We start from the raw sequence: 6271 nt of genomic DNA, 5'->3' as shown, positions 1-6271 counted from the left end.
CAGAGGTAGCCTCAATCAGAGACTTTTACAAATCAGCAATGGCTCCCCGACCACAGTTTTAGGTGCTTTTAAATTCAGCCAGACACAGCTTGACTTTAAAAAGTAGTTTGTGAAGTACCACATCTCAATGAGGTCTCTCTGTGAGCACATGGAACTTTGATGGAAGGGAGGAGAGAATGGAAAGAAGAGAAAATGGATGGGATGAAAGAAAGGAGGAAGGAAAGCCTACGTTACTATTTGCTAGACACTTTGACATGTTCCATCTGGTCCCCAAGTTTGCAAGTAAGGAGTAAAGCGAGTTCTTTTAGACCTATACCCATGCTTTTTCAACCACACTTTAAAAAAGTGATTATGGTTTAAATAAAATGATTAGTACTTTTTCTTGATCACTAGAGTACTTAATTAACTAGAAAAAGAACATAATGTGCATATTTTTATATAAATATACAATGTATATGTACTTTTTAATGTATAATTTATATCATAGATTGCCAAAAGAAAAAAGCAAATCTGTCTTACAAGAAGTGTAACCAGGGTCTTGGAGGCAAAGATGAAGGCATATTATCTCACAGATTTTGGGTATGTTATCAGGAGTCCTTGGAAAAACTCATCATGCTTGGAAAACCGTGGGTCAGCTCAAAAGAGAAAGACCTTCAAGGGGAAGAATTGACACAGTGACTGGAAAAAAAGAGTTTGAGTAGGACAGAGATCGTGATGATGACACAGCATAGACAAGGTTTCCAGCTGTTGCTCCTAGAGTCACTATGAGTGATAGTAAACTTGACAACACCTAACAACAATGACATGTGAATCATGTACACATAAATAAACCACTGGATAGTAATTTGGAGTTTCTAAAGTGCTTCTTACCTCCATGGTTTTAGTAACTCTATCCATAAGTTCTGTAAAAGAGGCATTATTTGTATCCTCAATTTCAAGTCATATGGATTCAGAGTAAGAATTCCTCCAATTTCATATACCTCTCAAACTACAGAACCAGCTCTTGAACGTTCACCTTCTACTCTGTGTACCCACAGAAGCAGCAATGACCAAAGGAAAAGGGAGAAGCCTTGACACTTAAACATCAGGCTTCCCCCTCTCTTCCATATACTCTGTAGAGAAAATGGCACCATTTGCTCAAAAATAATTATATTTAATCTGACCTGGCTTTGAAAAGCACTGTGGCAATGTGACAATTAAAACCGACTTTCAAGGAAGGGGGGAATAAAGAAAAGAGGAACGAAATGAGGGGGGTAGAGAAAATAGTGCAACAATGAATGAATGAAAACCCAAACTCTGTAAGTGTTCATTAAAATTAATAAAATTTAATTTTTAAAAAAGAACTTGAAGCCTTAAAATTAATGTATCATCATCAAAATTGTAAAAAAATTATATTTATCTGTGTAAGGAATCCATACTGTGACTTCACAGTTTTTGTGGATCAGAAATACTGCACAGATGAACTGGGTCCTTTGGTTCAGTGTCTCTCATATGATGTGCCTGTCATCTAGATGTTATCTGGGTTGCAATCATCTCAAGGTTTGACTTGGGGAGAATCTACTTCCCAGCTCACACACATGATTGTTAATACAATTTCATTTTTCTGATGAATATGACTTTAGCTCCTCACTGACCTCACTGAGGTCACCTTCAGATCCTTGCCAAATGGACCTCAGGAAGGATCTCTCCACAGGAAGGCTCATAAAACAGGCAGTTGATTTCATCAAATTAAGCTAAGAAGAGAGTACCAGCCAATGACCTCCATCATCTTAGCTGCATTCTATTCATTAGAGGGAAATTTTTAGGCCCAGTCCATACTCACAGGGAGGGAACATTTCCTTTAAAACATGAATACAAGCTGGCAGGGATATTTAGAGATAATCTTAGAAGGATAGTTACTATAATTTCTGTATCTTACCCTGCAATTCAAAAGTCCAAGAAATATAACTTTCATTTCCCTCTATTTAATATTTCTTTTGGTCTAGGTATGTCGAGGATATGTCAAGGGGCAGGGCACCCAGCCTAAGGAAGAGCTTTTGTTGGCCTCAGAGTAGCCAAGCCTTGTTGGTCTGGTAACAAAAATTAGTGTATTTGTCAGTCCAAGAGATAGGTGAAGACAGGGTACTCAGCCAGAGATGCTAGTCAGAGATGGCTAGCACAGAGACAGGCACTGCCAATCTGACATGTCCAAATTTGGATAATATGACCGTGGCTATGACCATGGACTATGTTGGAGAAGGGTGCCCAGTAAGGGAGCTAGGCCCCATTCGGTGAAGGTGTCCCCACTAACCCAGGGGTTGATTGTAATCCATGTTTGGCACAGTCTACAGGCTCTTAGAAGACATATACAAGATGGTATGGGGCATGGCCTAAGGTAGACCTAGACTTAGGGGAGGAAGTAGGGAACATTGCCACCAGCTGGTGAGTAGTGGAGGAGGGAGTGGGTACAGGAGTGAAGTGGGTAAGGTTGAATCTTTTTGGCTGTTGTAGATGCCACTGCTGCCAACATCCTGGGTTCCCATACAACACGGGTGGCTGATCAAGATGGCCACCCTGCAGTGTTTACTTTTCTTTATTCTATTGTTTCCTTATTTGATGTTTCCATTCTATTTATCCCTTCAGTTAATGATTATAGGACTTTCTCACTTTTGCTTTTTTTTCTTTTTAAACTTCATACCTATTTGATCAATATGCTAAGAAAATAACTTGAAAACCTGGACTACATTAAAAAGCATGTGGCATCACGATGAGAGGAATATTCAACAACCTGTGTTATGCAAGTGACATAACTTTTCTTGCAGAAAATTAAGAACTTAAAGCCCTTGCTTCCGAAAATCATAGTCTAAAAAAAAAAAAGAAAGAAAATCAAAGTCTATAGCATTCAATCTGGATTACGTGTCGTCATCAAGAAAACAAAAATTCTTACAATTGGATCAATAGGCTATATTGTGATGTGTGGAGAAAAGATTGAAGCTGTCAATGATCCATGTCAATTGATCCATAATCAGTGTCCTTGGTATCAGCAGTCAAAAAAATCAAAAGGCATGCTGTATTGGGAAACTTTGCCGCCAAGGATCTCTTTAACATGCTAAAGAGCAACAATGTCAGTTTAGACTATTGTGCACCTGATTCAAGCCATGGTATTTCCTTTGTTTCTTATGCATCTGAAAGTTGGACAATGAATAAAGATAATAGTAAAAGAAGTAATGCCTTTGAGTTGAGGTGTTGCAGAAGAGCACTGAATACCCCATGGAATAAACAAGTCTGTCTTGGGGGAATTGCAAAGAGGGTGCTCCTAAGAGGCAAGGTTGGGTGAAACTTGGTCTCACATATGTTGTCAGGAAGGACTAAGCCTTGGAAAAAAAACATCATACTTGGGAATGTGGAGAGTGAGAGGAAGAAAGGAAAGCCCTCAACAAGTTGGATTAATACAGTGATTGTCAATGGACTTGAGCATTCTAGAGATCATGAAGATAGTGAAGATAGGGTTGGTCCTGATCTGTTAATTACAAGGTCATTATGAGTTGTAGTCAACAGGGGAGCACCTAACAATATTTTTAACTGATAATTTAATGAAAGTTTATAGAGAACTTGAATTTCTATTCATTCGTTGTCGCACATTTTACTCCCTGCCCACCCATCCCCTAGTTCACTTTTCCCTTTTAAAAGAAAAGAAAAATTCTTTCATTTTTATACAATTCCCTAGCCCCTCAAGTCCACTTTACTATGCAGCTCTTATTCGGGAAACTTATCAGGCAAATAATACTTAATCATATATTACTTTTAAACAATTCTCTTCCTCATATGTTTACGTGCACTATACATTTTTTATTCTCTCATTTCTTAAATGTAGTCTCACTTTAAAACAATGGCATTATGCAGTATTTGTCCTTTTGTGACTGATATATTTCATTCAGCATAATGTTCTCCAGGGTCACCCATTTTGCATAATATTTCATGAACTCCTTGTTTTTCAATGCAGTGTAGTATTCCATTGTGTGAATATATCACAGATTCTCTATTCATTTGTTTGTTGATGGGCTCTTGGGTTGTTTCCAATCCCTTGGTCTTATGAACAAAGCTGCAATAAACATGGGTGTGCATGGTTTCTTTAGGGTATATTCCCAGTAGTGGAATTGCTGGGTCAAATGGTATTTCCATTTCCAATTTTTTTTTTAAATTTAGGTTGTTAATTTTTCATTTCAATGAACATCTACAGAGATTTTGGGATTCCATTCATTCATTGTTGCACCCTTCTCCCCGCACAAACCTATTTGCAATTTTTTGAGAAAGCACCATACTGCCTTCCACAGTGGTTGCACCACTTTACACTCCCACCAATAGTGAATAAGGGTTCCAGTTTCTCCACAGCCTCGCCAGCACAAACTTGCCAGTTGTTAGCTGTTCTGTTGAATTTTGCTGTTCTGACTGGGGTGAGATGATACCTCATAGTTGCTTTGATTTGCATCTCTCTTAGACCTAAGGATTTTGAATATTTCTTCATGTGTTTGTTTGCCATCTGAATGTCTTCTTTGGTGAAGTGTCTGTTCTTATCTTGTGCCTATTTTATGATTGGGTTGTTTACCTTTATCTTGTTGTGGTGCTCGAGTATTCTATAAATTCTAGATATAAGTGCCTTATCAGACATGTGATTACCAAATATTTTTCCCTCCAGTCTATGGCTTTCCTTTTTACCCTTTTGGAGAAGTTTTTGGATATGCCTAGGGATTTGATTCTTAGAAGGTCCCATTCATCTATTTCATCCTTTCCTGGTTGTAGGTTTTTCAGGATGGTTGGAAGACTGTTCATGTTGTGGATTAGTGCTTCTAGGGTTGTTCCAAGCTATTCTCTAGTGAAGTTTATAGTCCTTGGTTTTAGCCCTAGGTCCTTGGTCCATTTTGAGTTGGTTTTTGTGTATGGTTTAAGGGGTGGGTCTTGCTAGAGTTTTCTACAGATAGTTTTCCAATTTTACCAACACCATTTATTAAAAAGACTTTCATTTCCCTACTTAACTGTTTTCATCTCCTTGTCAAAAATCAATTGACTTTAGGTAGATGGGCTGATTTGTGGATTCTCACTCCTATTCCATTGATCTATGTTCTGTCACTGTACCAGTACCATGCTGTCTTGACCACCATGGCAGTGCAGTAGGATTTGAAAACAGGGAGTGAAATGCCTCCTACTTTGTTTCTCTTTTTAAGGTGTGGTTTGCTTATTCAAAATGAAACTAGAGATTGCCTTTTCCATCTCATTGAAGAATAGAATTGGTATTTGTACAGGGATTGCATTGAACGTGTAAATTGCCTTTGGTAGGAATGTCATTTTTATAATATTGTGTCTTCTTATCCAAGAGCAGGGTGTATGCTTCCATTTCTCCAGGTCCATTTTTGCTTCTTGTATTGTTTTGTAATTTTCTTTGAATAGATCCTTTGCATTTCTAGTTAGATTTACTCCCAAATATTTAATCTTGTGACCAGCTATTGTGATGGGTATTGTTGTGTTTGTTTTTTTTTTAGCTTTAGTTCTGTATTCTCTTTGTCACTGTAGAGAAATCCAATTGATTTTTGTATGTTGATCTTGTTTCCTGCCACTTTGCTGAATTGGTCAACTATGTCCAGTAGTTTTCTTGCTAGTCTTTAGTGTTTTCTAAGTATATTACTCATATAATCTGCATATAGAGATAATTTTCCTCCTTTTTGTTCATTTGGATACCTCTTATTTCCTTCTTTTGTCTTATTGCTATTGTTAAGACTTCTAATACTGAATAGGAGAGGTAATAGTGGGCATCCTTGCCTAGTTCCTGTTCTCAAAGGGAATGCCTTTAATCTCTCTCCATTAGGAACAATGCTGCTCTCAGGTTTGTGTGTGTGTGTGTGTGTGTGTGTGTGTGTGTGTATGTGTGTGTATATATATATATATTACTGTGTTGAATTACTTCCCCTCTAAACCTATTCTGTTGAGTTTTTTAATCAAAAAAGGGTGTTGGATTTTGTCAAAGGCCTTTTCTGCATCAATTGATAGGATCATGTGGTTCTTGTTCTTTGCTTTGTTAATGTATTACACTGATTGTTTTTCTTATGTTGAACCATCCTTGCATACCTCTTATGAATCCCACTTGGTCATGGTGAACTCTTTTTTTGATGCATTGTTAGATTCTATTGGCCAGGATTTTATTCAGGATTTTTACATCTATATTCATGAGAGATATTGGCTTGTAGTTTTCTGTTTTGGTGTTGTCTTTACCTGGCTTTGGTTTCAAGGATATGTTTGC

This window comes from Elephantulus edwardii, unplaced genomic scaffold (assembly GCF_000299155.1).
Source record: "Elephantulus edwardii isolate Elephantulus edwardi_28Jun2011 unplaced genomic scaffold, EleEdw1.0 scaffold00065, whole genome shotgun sequence".
Lineage (NCBI taxonomy): Eukaryota > Metazoa > Chordata > Mammalia > Macroscelidea > Macroscelididae > Elephantulus > Elephantulus edwardii.
The sequence above is the reverse complement of the archived record's forward strand: the minus strand, read 5'-3'. Positions refer to the sequence as shown.